Genomic DNA, 24658 nt, shown 5'->3' on the forward strand with positions numbered 1-24658 from the left:
GGAGATTAGCGACCCATACTGGCAATGTAGGGTCAGGTCGATTTCCTCGTTTTTCTACTACTGGGAATCACAAGTTGCGATGTTCTTTAATGAAAAGACAAAAATTAATTCGCTCTTGTGAACAAATATGTGTATTTTTCGAATTAGGTGTAGGATAATAGTTTTTCATACCATCATGAAAAATTCATTTAGCATTTGTATAATGTTAGCTGTAGGAGAGGTTATACTGTGGTATGCATAGTTTGTGGTCGACCCATTCGGCTCTGGGCCAAGCACGTACACAATTTACTTAGCCGTGGTACTATCTACCGCGTGATTTGAATACATTCTATAATTCCAAATACAAATTAGTAAATTTATTTACTCAGTGTGTTCTGAAGATGTAAAGCTTGTGTAATTACTCTATAAAATCTCTTTCTCACGATTTCGCCGGCGTGATTCATTATATAAAATATCATACTCGTATGTAAATTTATAAACTATCTATGTATCAAATCCAATCAAATCGGTTTTACCGTTTAAGAGTGATTGAGTAACAAACACTCAAACATCTTTAATAATTTTCATGTTTATATATATGAATAGTTCTCTAGATGTCCATAATGCTGTTCATGTTTATAGGTGACGGTTCCCACTTTCTGTCAAGTGGTCTGTATATGTGATCGTTTAACTTCATGTTGCATGATTTTTTTTGTAATCAGTAATGTTTATTCTTGTGTTAGTTTGACATTAATTAAGTCACGATTAAAAGTAAGTTTTTTCAAAATATCATAATATGTATCTATCTAAATAAAGATCAATTGTCGACCGTATGTACCTAAGCCTATCACTTCAGAATGGCTACATTTTTGTTAGGATAGGGTTTGTATGAAAGAAAATGTTAAAAAAATAGTACGGAAAAGTAAAAAAAAAATAGTATATCCATCCTTGCGTGGTTGGGGCGAACAGCTAGTTCTACTTCTATTATGGATAGATGTTTGTCACTCTTTGACGCAAAAACTACTGAACAAAATGAATTTAGTACATCGGTAAGTTATATCCTAATTTAACGCATAGGATACTTTGAATAGCTAGTTTTAACTAAAATTGTCGTTACACTCTACAAAAATTTATATTAAAAAATATTACAGTGCCAATTTAAATTTTTCTTGGAACTTTAACAAGATGAGAATAAATTGCAAGTTGTTCATTCGCTTACAAAGAGGAAGTTTTTATTGTGTGAACCATTAATGCAATATAAAGGTAGATTATTAGGTCTATGGAATATGGGGCATACGATTCCCTGGTTTTATAATTAGCGATTCCACAGACCTACTACATTGTAAAAAATGCTTGCTTTGGAAAAGATGTTAATTAAAAAGTTGTTTTTACCACTCCGTTAAGGTTCTTACTTAAAACTACCTCATAATTTCAAAATTTACTTAATTATACGATTACGTTGAATATTATTATTCAACTGGCTTTAAAAGTAGTTGAAATATCATTAAAAATTTAACTTGGGAGATCTTTAAAAGAAACTAGGTCAGCTTAAAATAGTTTCTATAGAATCTTGGAATGAGATTTGGACCACCCCGTCTGGGATTATATTCATAGGTATATATAAAATAGATAAAACTAACTACGTGGGTTACAATTTAAATAATATAGGCAATTTTTAATGAAAGTTATGAACATGAAAAGGTGTTTTAGTACACGTTATATATGAATATGTTGGTAATATTTACAAAAGACATACCTTTCCTGTTTTAAGATTAAATACATTGCGTATACTTATTATAGAATATCGCATTCCTATGTCCATAAACAAAAGATTTTAATATCTCATATTTCATGTAAATGACAGAAAATATTTAATAACCCCAATTATTTACTTACGGTAAACCGGATGCCTCAAGTTGAGTTATGCTAACGAACTGCTATTATGTTGCGCCCTGTGTCACTGTGTGAAGGTTTTGCACTCTCGACCGAGATATGCGAGGGGGTTGTTTCAGAAAATCATGTGTTGCTTACTGGAAAAGCAGGCAGTTTGGGTCTGAACGTCGCGAGGGTGAGCCGCGTTACGTGAGCTTAATCGAAGTACGATCGGGAAATGTCAAGCCTGCTTACATAGTTCATTGAGCAAAAACGCGGGTGGGAATATTTATGAAAAAATAAATGAAACGTGACGGCTATTATTGCGGCCACTGAGTTATAAGTGAAGTAGCAAAAGTTCGTTAATAATTAACGTCAAACTTGAATGGAAAACTATGGTTTGCTGAAATTTGGAATGACTGAAATAAGTAAGTATATATACCTAATTCATATAACTAGAGGTAAGAGGGAAGAATGATAAATGAACCAAATAATCTGGTAGACTTTTTAATTAGATACCTAGAGGCGTTCTGATTCAATTTAGGGGGTTCGTTAAAAGTTTTTTTTTTAAATACTTCGTATACAAGAATTGGAGTTTTGAATATTAGATTATTTTTAACGAACTGTAAATTACTCTTGTGAGTTTCGATAGGGAAATTGAAAATACAGAATACGTTTAATTTATAATAAAATAAATTTGCTTTAGCTGAAACTGTTATTCAGATTCATTAAGAGCTTCAGTACACTATACCTTTTGTAGATACTAGAAAATGGCCATATTTTTGGCCCATTTCATTTTGACAGTTCATAAAAAAATATACGGTAAGTGGTTAAAAAACAAAACAAAAATAGAAATTTTCGCTGTCGACTTTACCCTTTGTTAATAAGATTAAAAATGTTGAACGTATGCTTTATGTGTTGGTGTACATACAAATTAATAAATAAATTAGTCGAAAATGAAACCTGTATCTATAGGCTCAGTTTTAGATTCTTCTCTCTATATAGGTATATTTACCTTGAATATAAGATGATCCAAATTCTGCAGTGTCAGTTACAAGGGTCCACAGAGTTCCGGTAGCAATTAAGCAGATTTGCCGCTTGGATTGCTTCGCTTCGAAGTTTGCAACGAATTTTAACTAGAAGTAAGCTTTATAACTAGTACGGGGAGTTAGATACAATTGTCTTTTGGAAAAGAAAACAGAGACAGTTACATCTTGAACCCACTTATTTATGTAATATTGTTCATTATGAAATTGAGTTATAAAATACATGTTAAACATATGAGACACATTTGGATATTGCTGCGTATACGCGTTATTTCAGTAATCATTATTGAGTGCACTTTACTTGACTTAAAAAAAATAGCACTTCAGTCGTGACAAAATCATTTATTTCGATTTAAAAATCAAATTATTGTGTCGATTTAGATTAAATTCTACTACACGAATTCAAAGAATCAACAAAAAAATCAAACAAAAAAAGATTTTTAAAATTAGTTTACAAATGATAGAGTTCTGAGAAAACAATATAAAAAAATACGCTTGATAAAGAGGAAGGTTCTCAACCTCCTCTTATTTAAATAAATTAAAAGCAGGTAGAAGCAGATGCTATATCTCTTCTTCATGAATGCAAAGTATACGCATATCAGTTATTAATATACTTAATGGAAATACGCGATATTTTCACATGTATAGTTTACCGTGGAAATTTCCGAAATTCTTATACAAAATTACACTTTCCAGATGCTCTAGAGCGCAGTGGTTTGATGATGTCACAAATTACTATTATTATATTTAGTTGTATGTATTCTAAAGTTGTGTGTGGTAAAAAACGCCAAGTACCTGTAAAGGTTCTTTATGTAAATAAAGATGTAAAAGATATGTTTAACGGACATACTTATGTAGTTTAAAAAATAACACAAACAAAACTGAAGTCAATTATAAAAGATACTTATAACATTTTGCTACCTATATTATAAAAAAAAAAAAAACACGGAAATGTACTGTGATGTGCAAATCCCGCATCGGACTTCAAATAGGACAAGTTTGACAACGGACGGACGCAAATCGCAATTAGAGAGGGCGCCCTCCAACAACATTTACATTTAAATTTAAATTCTCCGATCCTGACGAGATTCAAGATAAATTGGGCCGCGTATTTAGCGCAATAATTTGAGACTGCCGCCTCGTGGTCTCCAAATTAAGGGGTGGGATAATTGTTTGCGTTGTAATTAATAATTAACATTAATATTGTGAACTTGTGCGAAATTAAACGGAGACGCAGATGCGAAAGCGACCTGTATATTTCATTGATATATTAAGTAGGTAGCATGTGCACCTTACACATTTTTTAGAAAGTTTTTGTTTAATGTTTTTTTTTATGACTTTAATTTTAAAGCATTAAAAATATTTTTTTTTGTAGACAATATATTTCATTATTTTCCATCGTATGATTTTCGTAATATGAAAGTTTTAATAACAGTTAAATAAAATATAAAAATGAATAAAATAATTGTTTAAATGTATATTGTTATAATAATTGAATATAGGACCTTTCGAAAATGTACTGACAATAATAAACTATTCATTTCTTAATTTTGATAATTTATTATTCAATTAAGAAGTAACAAACGAATCCTAGTAGTCATATAATTAAAATGAAAAAGTATTACTCCATATAGTACCTACTTATATTATTACCTGTGCATTACTATTTACTTAGCATACAATGCCTCGTATTGATTGATCGAACAACAGAAATACGACAAACCATTCGATTCGTTAGTCAGAAAAGGGAAATAATGTAAAATAGCGGAGAATTGGAAAAGAGAATGGTTCTATAGGCGAATAATACGAATGCAATGGAAATATCGTTCGTTTGATGATCGTAGCTGTACGTAGTGGCGCATGGCGTAGCACTGGTTACGGTATTCTGTTTTATTGTTAGATAGTGGTATTTTATCAATTCTTCACAAAATTTAGAGAGGAATTGCATTTATTATAAATTTTAAGATGATTTGATTGATTTCACTTTTTATTTTAATACTTTTTAATTTAATATTATTGACCGATTTTATTTGACCCGGTGATGTATTACCACGATTTATAACTTTAAAACACTATGAATTTAAATATATTTGACTATCCGACGATTAAAAAATCCAATTAATCCGAATGATGACGGTAAGTTCGCCCTTTGCTAAGTTGTGTTTTCATATATTCGGCGAAATGTAGGCATGTTAAATTTCGTTCATCTTAAGTATAACAGAGAATATTATACTCATATTATAAATGTGAAAGTTTGCAAAGTATTTTGGATTTTTGTCACAAATACAAGCTCAAATGGGTATACGAATTTGATTTACAGATAGACCATATCTTTAATTTATATACATAGATAGCTTCTATAATAATTCATGTAGAAAATGCCACGGGATATAACTAGTTAGCTAATCTATGCTAACATTATAAAAAAAAAAGATTTGATTATTGCTTTGTAATGGATAAATTAAAAAGCTACCTAACTAATTTTAAAACTTTTTTCACCTATAGAATGCTATATTATTAGCGAGTAATATAGGCTATATATTATTTTAAAAAAATCTATCTCCCGTGCGAAGTTAGGCCAGATCATTAGTATATAATAATCTATGTTCTTATAGCTTATCTACACCACAAAGAACGATTCTTGTATTTGTAATTTATTAAATTTTGGATTATAATTTTATATGGAAAAAATTAAATGATCATCATTACAATCTTTCTGCACGTAAATAAGAAAATTTTAATAATTCATAGATATTTACGATGGAAGTCATCTATGCTTATAAAAGTGTTTGTTTGATATTAGCACTATCAAAACTACTAAGCAGAAATCTGAAATTAGAAACATAAATTTATTTATATTGTTCAATGCATATATAGTTTGTAAAATGTCTTAAAAGAATATTCTTTGCATTATTTTATAACATAAGCATTTGCTATAAAAAAAATTTCGAAAATTTCAAGTTATTGGAAAAATATGACACCACATGAGTCAAACCCCGGGCATTGTTAAGAGTTCAGGAATTTAAATAATATCAATTTGCCACAGCGATATTCTTAAAATAGGAAAATTTACGCATTTATCGTCATATAACTCTTTGTTTCTATTTAAGTATTAAAGACTCAGACATCAATTAATATTTGAATCTGTACAAAATCATTAACCGGTATCTAGATCTCATAAATTCAATCTTACTTAGAAATTTAACTCAGCTAAAACATTTAATGTTAATTGTAGAGAATATCTTTTCATCTTGCTTATCGGATTATTATATAAGGGAATTTGTTTACAAGTACAATATTTATAATGATGTTCGACGAGACAAACTTTTTAAAATCTTTTAAGTTTTTTTTAATTTGGCATATCTAGAAAAAGGGAATGTAGATAAATAAAAGCCACATTGCTGTACTATCATATCTAAAAAAAGATGTTCTATATGAATAAATTAGTTAAAAAAGATATAAAACATGGTGGTCCTCTATTTACTTCATTTATAATATTATTACTGCAAAAACTGTATACACATCAGTTAAAGAGACAAGAAATAAAGAAGAAAGAAATGTTATGCGTGACAGTACAATAGACGTTGGAAATATAACTTAAACCTTAGTCAAAATTACATATATTGGGCCTCAGTGGTTTGAGTATATTTTTTAATGGTTTATAATGGAATGGTAACCCCGAACGCATTATCGGTATACATTGGCGGGGCGCCAGTGAGAGTTGATAGGTGAGGATGAAGTAGGTCAGATAGCCCACTGTGACGAATTCAACAAAAATTGTTCACGATGGTTTCCAGGGGGAACCGCGTGTGGGTCGACCTGACAGGGCTTGTTAGGAATGAGGGCATTAGTCCCCATTACTAACAATCCTTTCCCCCTTGGTTTGAGTATTAAAATATCAGCATAAAGTATTTTGAAGAGAAACAATTTAGAACTTGTTTCTCATAAATCATGTCATTTGGGATTACAACGCTAATAGTTAAAAACGGAAACAGTTTGTGACAGAAGGATAAAATGTAGCGAAGCTGGCTTGCGTATCCGCGTGCCCGCATGAACGCGGCCAGGGCGGGCGGTCCCTTCCTGAATATTAAGTTTGCCCATTACGACGCTTGGTAATTCGAAAGCGTTTAGAGCGTTCGCCGCACCGAATTTATTACTTAATATCACTTTGATCCCAAATTTTGTACTGATTACGTATTGTTCTTCGTTACATTTACAGTTAAGAATGTCAGATAATATCTATAGGCTACTTACTGTTGTAAGGGTCAAAAGTCTGTATATTAATTATGTAAAGTTTATTGCATCAGATAAACACAAATAAAGATCAGTGATTGCGAGCTATATACTATAAAAGCCAAAAAAATTGTTTTGGTATATTGCTATTTGATGGAGATTGACTCCATATGAGTGAGTAAAATAGCTCCTTTATTGACGCGTGAACTTCTCGTAATGTATACATACAACAGATGTGTCGCTATCATTCACATATGTAACGGGAAATGCACGGAAAATAGTCCAATATATATTTTTTTATGCAACTTAGAATGGCATACAAGCTGACGGCTCACCTGATTGAAAGTGGTAATCATCATGGACATAACAGGGTATACTATTTTGCCCATTATACTCCCCATGCGTTGCCATTCCTGAGGACTCAGGTATTATTCCTGTGTACCCTGTAAAATGACTGCCATATCCCATCCTTGAAACCAAAACAAAACTAAGCCAACAAAACAAAACGTTTAAGCAAACGACTTATGTACAAAGTCTCCCTCTGGTCTATTTAATTGCTGTTGGTTTATATCCATAAGCGATTTAATATTGATAAGAATTAAAATGTGCGAAAGGTGTATCTGTGTGCATGATTACTTACCGACAGTTGTAAAAAGCTGATAGGGTTGGTTTCACAACCCATTAACAGCTATAAGAAAAGGATAAAGCCTACTATTAGCGACTACTCGGGACAAAACGTTTGGAAAAGACTATTATTTCGAGTTTTCCTTCACTTGTACTGGTGTATTGTACTTTGTTCGCTTAGTTTGCTTTCTTTATATCTTGGGGATAAAAACGATTACATTCGTGTTCTATTACTGGACTGTAGTATTCATCACATATAGATATATAAAATAGGCATAACAAAATTACATAATGAGTTGGCGTAACCAACCCTCATACGTTGTTACTCCTGAGGATTAGTCCACAGTCACGTATTCAAGGTGAACTTTTGTTTAAACTTTATAAACAAAGTTGTATCAACGCGTTGCTGTTTAACTCTCAAAATGTTATTGACAATACAGCATATTTCAAAGTTGATGACAGCATAACAGTTTCTACCCAGAATGTGTAAAGTTACTAGGAAATTGGTATTATTACATAAACATTTGTACCTTTCTACAATTTGTTACAATAAATATCTGATCGGTTGTGCCTTACAAGGAATTTTGAAGGGTTTATTTTCTTTTTTTTTCATCAATTGCATCCAATTAATTCAAGGAAAGGAAATGGCGGAAGAGTACAAGTCTTCTTATTATAATATCAATGTATGTTCAGAGTTCCAGCAAATGTCAATAATCACTAGTATTTTATATTTATAAATTAACATTTTCTATATTTTATTTGTTAATTTTACTTATTTACCGTACATTACATTGTAATAATAGATATTACATTGTAATATTGCATATTAATATTATAACAGTTTAATAAAGTTTGTAGACGTTTTTTCCTCAATCGCGTTTAATTGACTGAATGACTTTAATGAAATTTTTATATATTCCATTGTTATTTTTAAAAAGTATTATGTTATATGGAAATTTTATGAACGTACTATGTTTATTGTTTCCGACAATTGTTTTGACTTCATCCGGAAGCCTTCTTTAGAGTGCGTATGTTGCTAACGTCGCAGTGTCTCCCCTCGCACATATTATATTATGTTGGATTAACACATACCTATCGGACAAAGCCGATGATTAGAGCTAGTTAAAAATAGAAAAAAATTAAAGTAAGATAACATTTACCTATATAGGGACATATATCGATCGCACTAAATTATACGTGTGTCAATCTACGTCACAAAGGATACGAAAACGCCATATAACAAGCACACTTAATGATCAAGGGATACCAAGTCGGCGAAAATTCAAAAGACACACGATTCAGCTGAACAAAGAAATCGTTTTTCTTTTTTCTCCAATATGTCCTTATATCATGAGGCGAGGGCTGTAGATGTGTAATTCGTTTAAGAGTGTAGGCAGGAAAGTGCGACAGGTTACAGTCCCGTGCAGTATTTAATAATATTGCGTACAGTTAATTGCTTCTTCAAATAAATTGGACTTTTGAATCTCATCGGAATTTTACGCGGAGTAATGTAGATACGCAGCGAGTGCGGAAGGTAAGTAATTCGTTTAAGGTTGTAAGCAGGGAAGTGCTTTGTGTGACAGGTTTCAATCCCTTTTTAGTATAACATATTAAATTCTTTTCAAAAAGATAATTATTGATATTTCAAGGTAGAAAAGTATTTTTAAATATCGGAATTTTTTTTATATCACTTTTTATTTTAAATTTATCATTATGAATTCTTGTTATCGAAAGATATAGAATCTAAGAATATCTCAGTTTACTCCATAAAATAATTGTTGTCGTGTTTGTCGTAAAAATAAATATATGTAATTTTTAAGTAGAAAATGCTATTCATTTATTGATCAATCAATCTTGACTATTAGGTACATTTTCATGATAACTGATTTTAGACTTTTTACTTTCTTGTAACTTGCTACTAGAGGAAAGAGATTAGTGTGAAGGAATAGGGGATCTATTCGTATATAAAATTTTATTGAAATCTGTATAAGCATTTAAATGTAACAAAGTAACAAACCTCAAATCATCTTTACTACTTTTTTACATTTATAATAATAGTAGGTTTGCATCTCTAATAATAAATATACAAATCCACCACAGCATTCTTCGAGACAAATGTAAATGATAATAATGACAGTGAACAAAATTTTGAATCAATAAGGATAAATTTAATTGTTGTGTTCTGCTGTAGCAACAATGATCAAACATTTGAGACGAGGCGACCCTATTGTGGGAACTTTTGACAAGTTATACTTTGATATTGTCGTAAGATTTTCTTATAATTGGTTTTTTCTGTTCGGCGTCCGAGTCAAGCGGAACAATCGGAGCTACGGCTTATTGCCGCACCAAAACAAGTTTCCATCGGTCTTATAATGCCTTTCTTTGCATTTAGAATTTCGTAAAATATTTTTTGTTTGCTCATAATGGAGCAGTGAATTGTTTGGTGTGACTTTGCTAGAAATTTTAAACAAAATAATTGAGTTTTAGTTCTATTACATATATTGCGTCATAAAATAATAATAATAAATAATAGCGGCTTCAATCATGAACGCAGAGATTAATGTTGAGATGTAGTTAAATTATATTGTAAACATTGCCTATGCCGTAATAGAAAACTTCTTATTTCGAATCGAAATATATATTTGTATATATATTTCGATTCGAAACAAGAAGTTTTCTATTCGGTGAAGAAAAACAGCACTTTCAATTTACACCCTAATGGGAATAAAGTATATTGTTGTAAAAAGAATTGTAAAAATCGTTTCTGAATTGGTGATGGAATATGAGTCATTGCGAAAAAATTAATCTTTATTCTTTGAAACTTACTTAAAAATTAAAAAGGTACATAAGACGTTGTTTACATTCCCAATGATAAGTATGATTTACTCTTAGTAAGGCTCTATTTTGAAAGCGATTGAGTGCGATGTCAGGCTTTGGATTTGATAAGTCGAAAATTTATTAACGAAGCAGAGAGCACGTTAATCTCTGTCCTGTGCACGGGGTCTGTTAAATGAGCCTTGAAAATTTCTGCATTGGAATTTTATTTTCTTTTCGTTCAAAGCTATAAAAAATATTTGGAATTATATTAGTTTTATTAATAGGTAACCGTTATGTTGGTACTAATAGTTGTTATTTTTTGTATAAATATTTAAGTCAACAGTAAAGACAAATAAAAATACAAAATGTTTTTTCCTGTTGCAATCAAGAACATAAAATAAATAGAATTTCTTTGACGAAACGAACAAAATTATTTGTACAAAACCATTAGCTGGACTATAGCGAATATCGATTCCCAGTGCGTAGTCGCCACTCACCAAAAACAACGTTTCCGACAGTTTGACGTTTTGCAGATCTCATATACTCTAAGGGTTTCTCTGCCTCTCGTAATACACGAGTGACATTTCAATTACCTGCTTAAAGATATTTTTAATGTTTTTGCGCCCCAAGTAATCAGACTTCTGATCCGAACTTCGGGCAGAGGGGACGTCATAGAATAGGCGTGATAGAAATTTCTGTTTCTAAGTTTGAACATATGTTGTTTATGAAAGAGGTGATAGTAAGAAAGAGACAGTGTGTGGAGTTATAGAACAAGGATGTCTTAATTAAGATTTTAGTCTCCAATTAAGTCTAACTTATTTTTATTTTAAAAATTTATAAATATATAAATATTTTGATTTTTGTTTCTAAACTCTGACTGATTTTATTGCTACTATTAATTATTTTTTTTGAGATTGTGGTTACAAGTAGCATAGTAACATATTTTTTAGTCTAAATAGAATTTATTTTATTAATCCTGAAATATTAACTTTCAAATTTTATTTACATGTTAGTAAAATGGGAAAGCGGCTCATTAAAAAATACATAAAGACTTTATATAACAATCATAATCCTACTTAATATAGCCTAATCATAATATTGCTGATATCTTTTATTTGTATGTATATATATATATTCATTCAATACCAGTAGGTTTTCTGCTGTGTGATATTATATTTTGTTTAATAAAAGCTATTGCAGGCTTTTATACTTATTCTACGTGAAGCGCTCGTCTAATTAATAATGGAACATTCTATACAGTGTAAAAGCGTGTTTAATTAAATTTGTCTGCGTATGTTTGAAAGGCGACGATTAACATCTTGAAAGCGATGCGGTATGCAGAGTAGGCGAGGAAGGCTTGGCTCGCCTTTGCAACAATGTACACTGCCAGTATTTTTCTATTTTTTTTACCAATCCATTAAAAATAAGTATTGTCACGAGATTAGAAGCGAAATATTAATTATACAGAAATTGGAGATATTACTCGTATGTATATATGTATATATATATGTTGATAAATATTAAAATTAACTTCTCAGATGTTAAATATTATTCAGTATTATGAGTTCTAGTTGGATATAAGGATATCTCGATTTAAATTCAAATTGTCACATATGAGTACTTATTGTAAAAGGTGGCATTGGTTTTTTGGGATTATCAATCTTATTTGAATTGATTTATTAACTGTCAATAACAACGTATTCCACTCAATACCAGGATATGAAGCAGAGCTTAATTTGAAAGTCTTTCACTCGACTTTGTTCTCAAGTTGATTACTATAGAAGCGTTTGTAAAATGGAACCATTCCCTGTATTAATTAATAAACCACATTTGTTTACTTGTTTGCCAAATATTTTGCTTGATAAAATGTTGTTGAAAGAAGTTATAGAAGGCAAAATATAATTAAATGCTAATGAAACGAAATTTAAATGATTTAATGATTATAAAGATTTTTATTTACGTAAAGTAATTAAAATATAGAAATTACATTTTCTCAGGAACTAGCTAACGAAATTTAAATGATTTAATGATTATAAAGATTTTTATTTACGTAAAGTAATTAAAATATAGAAATTACATTTTCTCAGGAACTAGGAAAACTTTTTTTCGGAGTTACTTAAACTGATTAATTCAAACACTTGTAAGACAAGGAAACACGATTAACTTTTCAAACGATTTAAAATGATTAGAGGCAAGTTTTTTTACTTGTTGTTGTGTCTACATTACGCGATTTTATTATCAATTTTCGAAATAATGTTTACAATAATTTTTGCAATCTGGAGGATTTGTTTTCGTTTTGGTTTTGGTTCCATATTAATTTGTGATGATTGAAGCTACCATTTTGCTGCGAAGAATAAGAAACTACTTTTACAAACTATTTAAAAGAGGATTTAGTAATGTTATTATGTAAATTAATAGTAGTATAAAACAAAGTTTTAGTATTACTGATCTAGATTAATTATCTGCGCATTTGTACATATAAAAACTATTACCAAATTATATAATTGTATGAAAAAATAAAATTTGTTTTTAAGTAATGAAAAATTTGTATATAATATATTCTATTTGGAAAGATTTTCAGTAACGTGGATTTTGGATAAAGATCTATACTGACATTCACCAACAGTAGTTCCGCCCTAACCATGCAGCCCTTCACGTCACTATCAGCACAATCCGTTACTACCCTGACAGCCATATACATCAGGACGTTTTGTCTTGTGCGTTGAATTGCCTTTAGATTGGACGCTGATAAATCTCCTTGTAATTTGTACAACCAATACGTATAGGTATTATGCCTTTTTGTATAGAAAATGTTATCTTGTTTTCTTATCCTGGTGTGACACTGCTTTTATTTATCTCTATTATATTATTTTCGTACTTTACATGTACTTAATAGCTATTTAGTTGTTTGCATATTTAATAACCAAATATAAATAATCATATACTTACTTGTAGATACGTATTTTGCTATACGTATACATTTATATATATATGTGTATATATACTGGAACACATTATTGGAAGACATGTCCTAATTTCATTTTTTATATATGTAGTTGGCAAAAATAGCTTTAAAAAATTTGTGCATTTGTGTGGTATTATTATAATTAAAATAAAAATAAATTATCTAATCTGCATTTGATCGTAGAATTATTTACATATAATTTAAAATAAAATATAAATTACCAGAGGGAGACTTTGTACAAAAGTCGTTTGCTTGGGTACCTCTGACCCATTCGTGTTTCAACCGTAAAGCAGTTGTGTTTGCATGACTGTGTTTCGGTTTGAAAGGTGGGATATGGCGTGAATTTACAGGGTACAGAGGAATAACAAATGAGTCCTCAGGAATGGCAACGCATGGAAGGTATCATGGGCGAAACAGTATGCTCTGTTATGTCCATGGTACTGCTCATGTCTATAGGCGATGGTTATCAGTTTCTATCAGGTGGGCCAAAAGCTTGTTTGCTATTCTAAGTTGTATAAAAAAAAATCTGTGCTGCAATCGTTGATATTTTAATACTTGCTTAGTGTTGATTTAGTAAACACTAAGTTTGGTATTGCCAGTACTATCTCTGTAGATATATCAAAAGAGCGCGGCGAACCCGACATTTTGTAGCTATTTAATCCTGCAGCAACATTTTCGGCGTAATTCAGAGGCTCCACTTCATTTGTACCAAAAAGCAAGCCGGGGTTAAAGTGTCTTGGGGCCGGAGTTTATTTTCTCTCCGACTGCTCAGGCAAAGGAGAAATGCTTTGTTTTTTTCGGAGCACCATTCTACGCTCGATTAGTCGTTCTTTTTTATTCAGGGGCACGTTCGAAACCAGATGTTATCAATGTACTATACCAATGTTTATTTACAATTTACACCGTATTTCCCTACAGTTTATTGTCATTTTATATTCGTAATGTACTAATACTGAAGTTTAGCATGGATACAGATAATATAATACTGCATGGATGATGTCAACATACCTTTATACATAAATAGCGCTTATTTAATATATCTTATTCGTACATTTGTATAGAAAACAAAATGCAAATCATTACGAGTATGTAGACGTATTTTTTGTGTAAACAAAAGTATTTTGAAAGTAAAGAGGTTGGAGAATCTCCCAATAATTCTAATGTACACACATTCAATAAACAAATACGAAGTAGACTAATACGGAAAATGTTTATTTTTTGTTGTTCTTTGCTTGAACGTTTTGTCCACAATCATTTGCATAATTAGCGGCAATGTTTATATACTCTTCGGATAGATACCTACTGAAATTGTTTGAACATTAGAAAAGCAGTCTTCTGTTTATATAATACAGAAGATTACTTTTACTTGAATATAACCGGGATAGTGCAAATAATATATAAAGAATTATCTAATAGCTCGTAATACATTTTTTGGAAAGTTATTTTTTCGGCAATATGACAGATGGAATAATATGGATGGTATTATATGTTTCTGTGAGTCGTCAGATAATTTCGTCAGATTCCTAATAGTAGTTTTTATTGCGTATTTTAAAACTTACTTCAAAGTGTTATCATTTGATACTATTTAATTTTAATTTAATTAAAAAAAAATAGTTCTGATAAAACTATAAGATATACGTAATCATATAAGAATTGCGTTGAAAAAAAAGTAACCTGTAATCAAAAATTTTATGCCATATATTAGAATATACGGGGAGCACATTCAAGCCACGTTTGGTTTTAATAATATGATTTAATATCATAAGTAAATAAGTTAAGTATTTTAATACTGCGATACAGTTAGTTTTAAAAGAAGAAAACATGGTTAATGCACAAAATTTTCTTTATTAACTCAATCGAGAAGTGTCTATGGATTTTATGGAATTCTTCTATTGACGAACAATTACTGTTCCCTCGGTCGCCTCCCTTTCTCCCCTCACGTGGTTGGGGATGGGGAACGTTTTTTTCTTTTTATTGTTCTTTAATTGCTCTGATTGGTGCGACGGGACGAAATAAAGCCGCATTTGTAGGGATTTGTAGGCGCGCTTGGATTCAAACGTTAGCAGTCTCTAATTTAGACTTGATTGTTAGCTACTGTCTCTACCTTTTCTTTTTCAAAGTGTAATTTTATTGATATCGTAGCAAAGTTTGTGATTTTTATTAAGTTGTTTAGTTTAACGACCAACTTGTTAAGAATCTTCGTACTGAAATAAAATTAAGTAGGCATCAATATAATTCAATGTTTGTGTTGTGACTGATGAAGAATAATGATTGTAGAGTCCTATTTAAAAGAAATTCAGTTCACAGTTCCTTATTGTGAAATATTTTTATGATCTATATACATGACTAGTTTTAAAATATGAACATTATCATAAGATATAAATATATTTTATGATAGAAACAGTGGAATTAAGTAGATAAAATATTTTATATATGATCACAAAACATTATTAGATTATTATTTATTATCAGTAAAAAAGTCAATTCCTTTATTTACGATTAAAAAATACATTTGGGTAAGAATATGGATATTTTAAAATATAAAATAAATATTTTATTAAGTTAAAAATTTAGAAATAAAAAAACAATTATTCTGTTTACAAATTATAATGCATCTAAAACATTATATTGTTGGGGAAGCAGAATAATTATTTATCATAATATAAAAATATGAAGGTCTTTTGTAAGCAGTCTTCGTATTTTCATAATGGTTCAAATTTTATATGCTTTAATTACCTTTGACTTCCGTTTGTTATAGGAACCCAAGCGAATTAGAGCGTAGAAACCAGTTCCCTTTGATAACAATTTAGTAAAATATTTTATCAAGTAATGTAAATATTAAATGTGAAATAGGTATCCACTTAAGTATACTTATAGTCAGTTTGCAATTTCAATTTTTTCTAAAATTGTAAAAGAACATCGTAAATCACTTATTTTTTATATATTACAATTGCGGTTTATCATGAGTTTAAATCACGTGCAATCAATTTAAATTATTAGCACTACCAAGGTACTACATTTAAGATACGTAACCGTCGGTATGGAAACGGTAAAAATAAAATGGGTAAGAACGAAAATAGACTACTTTAAAATTGAATATTTACATTTTTTTTTTATTCATTCTCTGGAATATAATATATGAAAAGTAATATTAATTCAACTTATTAATCTATTTAAGTAATCACAAATCTCGAGAACAATGAGGCCTATAAATTTGAAATTTCGCACATATGTTCCTTATGTGACGTAGGAAATTCTCACGGGAACGAGCGGAAACGGATGAGATGAAGATGTAGATAGATTAGATTTATAGCTAGCCGAAAAGTGGGAAAGTTTGTTCTTATTCGGTATTATGGCATTGGCATGGATCTTGAAATAACTCAGATTAGTGGACAAAATAATTATATCCTCAAAAAAGTTTTATTATCGTAATATATAAAAATCCCGTGACCGCCCTTTCAGTTTTAATGAATATGTGTTATTTACTGCAACTTTACAAAAAATAGACCCGGTAGATGGTGGTAGGATGCAAAACAATATTTTTTGGATTAGCTAGTATTATGTAAGTGTATATTATTTATATATGGTTACTTTTTCTCGTTTTAATGAAATAGGTAGTCATAATTTAGAAATAGGATAAATTGGTATCAAACATGATAAAATTGTTTATTCCTCAGTAGATCAATACGTAGTCAAGGGATATTTGTTGTTTCATTTAAATACTAACATATGTAGCGGAAATTAGAATTTTTGTAGAGTCTACAAATTAAGAAAGGATCTAGTCGGTCAAGTTTTAAGTTAAATATTTAAGTAAAGCCTATTTAAACGATTTTAAAAAGGGTTTTAGAAATACGAGGATGAGAGACAACAGATTAAGCGTGGACGAAGATCCAGGAGATAACTAGTAAGAATTCAATGCATATTTATGTTTTTTCCCTTTGCTTTATACGCTGAAGCCCAAAAATAGAACAAATCGACGTGAAAATGTAGTTAAAAAAAGTGTAGTTTTTTGTCTTCTATTTAGAGAAATCTTTAAACAAAGTCGGATTGAATACAAAGAGAATATTCTCCTTTAATTTATCAACTGTGATCATTCATCAAGCTACTAGTAGTCTGACCGTCCTCTGTTCCCAAATCCAATTAATTGTATTGTATTTCGTTGCTTATTCGGTTTCTTATTTGAGAGAATTGGTCTGGAAAAATAGATAATAGAATCATGTTACAATGGTCTTTAAACACTTTTTTTCCAGTAAACAAAATTATTATTACAATGGTTAATATTGTTTTGCAGTGTGTTACAGAATATACATATACATATATGAAGTACAAGTTGTATATTGAGAAAGAGGGCGGAGTGATAATTTATTAATAATTATTACTATGTTGAGCCTGGTTAACATTTTTCAATTTTTTATTCTGTGTAATAACTATTATTTATTACTTTGTGTCGTAACTTGTGATGTTACTTCGTTAATTACATAAATGAAATCTACTGAAGAAATTTTTTATTTCAATATACAGTACTTTTTGTGCTTCAATAAACTAGTCAAAATATATGTATATAAAAAATGTAGACATAATAAAGTGCAGCAGCCAGTCATAACAATAGAACGTAATTTTACGACTTTGGACTATAGCTTTCAAGAGCTATAAAAATAGAGATGCTGCACAAAGAACAGTATTTGACGGAAATACGATGGTGAGACTTCTTCATTCATAGCTATCAAGAATGCTGTTTTGATTTATGCTGGTAAAAAGAGAATGAAACATTCACTTTAAAGTTTTAATAAACAACAAAAAAGTACAAGAAGTAAATATACGCGTAGTAGAAACAAATGCATTAGGTATTTTTAAAGTTTTTAAATAAATAATTTCATTTCTTGCCATTTGAAATGCATGAATGGATTATATTTGTTTGGTCTAAGAATACTAAATAACATTTATAATGGCATCATCTCCCTACCTTTACCCCAATTATTATTCACTCCCATTCTGGCTATATATTCTTTTACATAGTACACCCCTGTATTTTTAGGTTTTGCTCTGGCCTTCTTAATACCTTTCTAAAAATATCATCCTCATCCCTACACATCACGTGTCCATACCAGGACAGAAGGTTATAATGGGGGAAAATATGTAACAGTGCAACCCTGTATTTATTAATAAAGATTTTACTTATTTAATGGCACTACTGAATAAAATTACAAAATAATAAATCAAAATTACAGCATTTATAATGGTACGATTGAATAAAATTACATATAGCGATGTAGCATAAATATAACATAGTTATTGAGTGCGTGCTTGTTTGTGTTAACTTCAGGCTTAGTTAAAATAAGGCCCAACATATTTACAGATTTAAATTTGATGATTGTTAAAGTTCTAATATTTCTTCTGGCCGACTACATTAATTATATATATGACATAAATTAACATTGGTTTTGTAAACAAATAACTCTTACACCGCAAAAAATAGTGATTTTAATTGCGATGAAATACACAAAATAAATATTTGGTTCTATAAAATTAAAAGTTTTTAGACTAACAATGCCGTTTTATGGTTATGTTTCGAACTGTCAGTGTTGCTACGTATGCGTCTATTTGTATCTGATATGATGACTAGCTGCCCTCGAGAGTTCTCCGCATTACCAGGATAAATGTAGCCAATATAGCTAAAAGTAAATAGTAGTATATAATATATAGTATAAAAGTATAGTATATATATAGTATAGTATAAAAGTGTGTACTAATGTCAAATTTCATAAGAATGCTTTGAAAATTAAACATCAAGAAGAAACAAACAGACTAACCTTCACATATATTAATATTTGTATGGACTAATAAAAGTGTATGTATATTATAATTCAATGCGGTTATATATTAAATATATTTAACTGGTCATTGGGAGAGGAAACAGAAATGAAGGCTGTTCGTGTCGTAGAATTAATCAGTGGCCAACGTCTGTTACAATTTACTGTTCATTCATTATTCGTCTTTTTCACAAACCACGTATCTGCATTGTGAATTCCTTGCAGTTGAAGTGAAAGCACTTTGTTATAGTTTTGTTTTATGGAAATTATTATTTTTTCAAAATAATTTGTTTAAATATAACTTTGTTATAGCAGATGATCGTATTTTTAATATGATACAGCAACGCAAAGTGAATACAAAATACTAGTTTGAGATAAAATTGAATCGAATTATTAAAAAGATATAGGTATGGTTACCTATATTTAATCATGTATATTCAAAGCTTGATGTCATAAGATCTTTTGAACCTTTTTATAAAGATAAGTTTAGTTGTTTAATGATAATAGTTATTTGTTTCGGTTCATAAAAGTATATATGTTTCTTGAAAAACCGGTCAGGTGCGACTTGAACCCTAATTCCGGGGGTCCCTTACACAAAAATATATGTTACAAAATGGTCTTTATTGAAGCATATTCAGCAGTGGACAGTTGGCGGTTGATATGTTTACTGTTCTGTTGAGAGCAGAGTTTCTATATCGTTTTTTTTTACAACACAGGGGGCAAACGAGCATGCGGCTCATCTGATGGTAAGTGACTACCGCCACCCATGATCACCCACAACACCAACGGCATTGCAGGTGTGCTGTCGGCCTTTTAAAAAGGAATACGCTCTTTTCTTGAAGGCTATGATGTCGTATCGGTTCGGAAATACTGCTGCTGGAAGTTGATTACAAAGAGTGGTTATGGGTGGAAGAAAGTGCCTTGAAAAACGCACAGTGGAAGACCGCCACTCGTCCAGATGGTTGGGATGAAACTAGAGTTTATGGCGGGTTGTACGGTGGTGAAAATCAGCAGCAGGTATCAATCCGAACAATTCCTCAGAACCCTCCCCATGATAAATTCAGTAGAAGATGCACAGAGATGCAACATCTCTGCGCAGTTTCAGTGAGTCGAGTCGGACAGTAAGGCGCTGACTATCAATAATTTGAGCCACCCGACTTTGAATGCGGTCTAACGGAAGAAGCTGGTAATGTGGCGTTTCTTGTAAGAAGTGCCTATATATAACTGAGCAAACAAGGATAAACAGATGGTATTTCAAAATTGACTAAGAATCCCAAAGGATCACTCTATTGTGTAAAGTGTAAAGGTATTCAGCTAGGGGATCTTATTGGAATACCGAATACCTATTGTTATACCTTTAAGGGATTCAAATAGTGGAGTATAGTGAAAAACATTTTAAATATAGTCAGCTTATTATAGCCCCCACATTACAAGCTCAAAAGAGACTTTAAAGCAATAGCCGATCGTGAAAATCAAGAATTTTATTATTATAAAAATAAGCACATATTTATTATTGCACTATATTTACTGTCTTATTTAGATTACTTTCACAACAACTGTTATCATTCAGAACTCCGAAATTCATGTGAATGATGGCAACCTAAGAGAGGTATCATGAGCTTCACAGTGTATTCTGCGAATTTTCACAGTAGGTATACGTAAGGTACTGTTTTAGTTAGCTTATTTCTCTTAGTTAGCCCTCAGTTTATTTGTCATTACAAGTTACATAAGAAAGTGAAATGGGGTAAACGAAGTATAAGGTAAAAGTTAGTATTTTATGTACATAAAAGTCGAAGTTCCCGAAACTCAATTGGGGTAGGTTAGATTTAGAAAGAAACGGGGTAGTTTAGCAAAACCCTTTAGATTATATTACTTTTTATTAGGTGACACATTTGTTATATCTACATATTCAGATGGAAGTTCAGGAAATTCAGAGTAATCCATTTAGTCATGCTGAGATAAAAATATTCCTTCCATTGTTTATCAAAATAAATATCAATTTTACCTGCTTTTAATCTATTGTGACTTCAGAGGGTCTACTATGAAGTTTCAGCCGTAAGTTTGAATGTTTTCTACTATGAAATTTATTGGATTAAGTTGATTAGTATAGTATATATACAGTTTGATTGAATTATGTTTACGGTTTATTGTATTGAAGTCTTACTCCAAATAAATTTGATTCGACGGATAATTTGAGTTGTACCTGCAAAGTTCCTTTTGGATCGGAATATTGGAAGTACTTACTTCGCTTAGGATAAAAACCTTCTATTTAAAAAACACAAAATATCTATGTTTTTTACATTTCTGAAATAAAACACACAATGAAATTTATCTAATAATTAGATATTATGAAATATAGGTCCGTTTATGAATTTCTTATAATTTTGTATTAAGGAACTATCTACAGTCATAGATGGACGATGTATGTAGGTTCCTCGATTTACACAAAAATAAAGCGTAATTACTAAGGCGTCTTCATGTTTTTCGATAGCAAACCTTCAACTACACTTGTATCCCTAACAATATTATAAATGTCAGTACATTTGATATTTCATGGTGTTTTATCTGTTCAACCAATTCGTCATGAGGGCTGTGTTTTTATTCTATTATATTATTGGTACGAGTATCTTATTTCTCTTAGTCGTTTCTTATGATATTTTGTGTTTGAACAAATTACATATGTTTTTTCAAATTAATTTTTCGGCTTACGTGGAGAGTCAAAAATCACTGAATGATTAGAAATTAGAGCATAAATTGGCTAAATATATTCTATTTTTTGTGGTGTTTTTAATGGGTAGTCTTAGATTGCATCTTGGCTTTGTCATTGAATGTCAGTGAAAGATTCTGGCATTGATATAAAAAAAATGTGATATGTATATAATGTATATACAATTGATATATATACAATTATAAAGTTCTTTTTTTATTTATGTCGTCTATATGGGAACCTCTGTATCGTCCATGCTTCGGTCATGAAGTAGCTGTAGTAGCATATCTGTATTTCAGTTTGAAGGGATATGAAATTATATTACATTACAGGGATAACATTGGATAGAGTCCTAAAGAATGGCGATGCATGAGATATGGATATTATGAAGTATTCTGTGTATATTTGGTGGTATTCATATCTATATATATACGACGGAATAGAAGGGCCATCAAAATAGCGTAAAAAACACAATACACATGGAAGATATAGTTTTGTTTTGAACATGTTTTAGTTCAGTGATATATGAGTAAATATGCTTACTGTGAAGATATGCTACCATTTCGAAGTACCCTTGCCTGTAATTTGGAGATGGTAATCGCGTTGCAGATACGAGTGAAGTTCCTTCGTGATTTAGTACAGTTGTCTCTTCGCTTAACGAGGGAAACTTTTTGTGCCCCAAGTACACGGGAATAAATTAGCTAAATTGTACTGTGCTGACTACCTACTCAACAGCAGACTGTTCAGCCAATAATGCAGTGATTTTTTTTCATAATTATCTCGCTTTTATAGTATTATAACTACGAATGTAACTTTGTATATTGTTTTTTCTATCATCCTAAAATTTGGTATAGGTCATCCTTGCAGTAGAAAATATGCAGATCAAATCAAAGCAATACGATACATATTTGATATAAGATAAATATTTGTATCGTATCTACAGGACATAAGTATATATACTACTATACCTATTGTAAGAACGGGAATCGAACTGGCTAATATTAGTAGTGTGTTAAATCGCTATATCAGTAAGGTAGTCAATTATACTACGTATATGTATAACTGACTACTTTTTGTATGTTTATAGCACTCTAGGAATCAAACATAAGGGAAGCAGTTTGTAATTAAATTAAAGAGAAGTGGCTCAGATGAATACAGGATGCATCGAAGTTGCCAATCTTTCTGTCGAGTAGTAACTGTGTGTAGTTGGTACTATAAAATCTCAAATCCTACAGTATTCACTGAGAACAAAGAAATATTTCGGCTTATAAAATTGGCCTTGAAATAATCATATTCCGGTGATACAGGAAGCTGGGATCGGGATTTGCTTACCGTTACACTGAAGAATATTTGAATATAATATCTTAAGAGATGTATGACTACGAGCCCATGTATTTTAATACCTGATCCTTAAAAGAAAGAATTGGTAATGTACATACATTATCAACTTTTACGTTGCAGCGTTTATGGTTTATAAGAGACGGGAATTTATACGATCATTTAGGTAAATTTTGATACCTGGGTTATCTTGATGTTTAGATTGTACATTATCATATATCTAGGAGAAGGTAATTAAATCATTTTTGAACTTGATATTACTAGACAGACGTGATATAAGAAAAGTATAAATAAAATACACAGACTTCGATTCAGAATTGGCGAAGTAATCATGTAACATATACAACATATAACATGTAACATCACAAATCTTGCAGAGGAAGTGAGAAACTCCTTCTTTAGAAAGTAAGTTAAAAATTCAACATTTTCAAATTAGATTAATCAATTAGAATAGAAATTCAATCAGAACGTAGTTCTTGAATATATGTAACTATAAAACAATAGTTTGGTCCACTAACTCGGTTAAAGTCTAGTTGGAGCGTGTTCATTCCGAATGAGGGTGACTTAAAATGAGGGTAATAGGAGGAAGTGCTAACAGAGATGTAATAGAGCTGACTTGTGAAGTTATTTATTTAATTGTGAAGTTTTGGTTTTAGAAAAGATTATGTCTTTGACAATTTTAATATAACTAGCTTTTACCCGTGACTTCCTCCGCGTGACCGGGATATGTTTAATGATTGGGATAAAAATTAGCCAATAACCTTCTCCAAACTAAATGAGTGGTTGACCAAATAATGGAAGAGGGGAGCGGTATTATTAGTAATAGCGTTTAATAGCTTCATTACTATGAATTGTTGTGAAATTCATGCGATGGGCTAATTGATCTGCTTTCATCCTCACCCATCATCTCTCAATGGTGCCTTGCCAGCGTTTACCGACAGCGCAGGCAAGGTTACCATTCCTAAAATAATAAAGGAATAGATATGAAAATCCTTACTTTAATATTAGTTTAATTATAATTAAATAAAAAATACTTAATACAAATATTTTTACGTACTTTCACATTTATAATATATTAACAGGATCCCGCGACATTGCTTGCGTAATTGTATGTATACTTTGTATTAGGTTAGGATACAAATACCCATGTATGAGATTCTATTAAAATCAGTTCAACCTTCTAAGTATAATTGAGTTCATCCAATCATATTTACAAACATTCATGTTTGTAATATTTGTAGAATTAATAAGTAGAATTTTAATTGAC

General features: G+C 30.6%; 1 protein-coding gene across 1 annotated transcript in view; it reads left to right on the plus strand.

The window, feature by feature from the left end:
• Positions 1 to 2036: 2036 nt before the first annotated feature.
• LOC113513562 (uncharacterized) overlaps positions 2037 to 24658 on the plus strand; it is a 138420-nt gene continuing 115798 nt past the window's right edge. The window contains exon 1 of the mRNA XM_031909318.2: positions 2037 to 2279. The gene's annotated coding sequence lies outside the window, so the exon portion shown is untranslated. The remainder of the gene's footprint in view (positions 2280 to 24658) is intronic.

Source organism: Galleria mellonella, unplaced genomic scaffold (genome assembly GCF_026898425.1).
Source record: "Galleria mellonella isolate WM207_F2 unplaced genomic scaffold, CSIRO_AGI_GalMel_v1 utg139, whole genome shotgun sequence".
Lineage (NCBI taxonomy): Eukaryota > Metazoa > Arthropoda > Insecta > Lepidoptera > Pyralidae > Galleria > Galleria mellonella.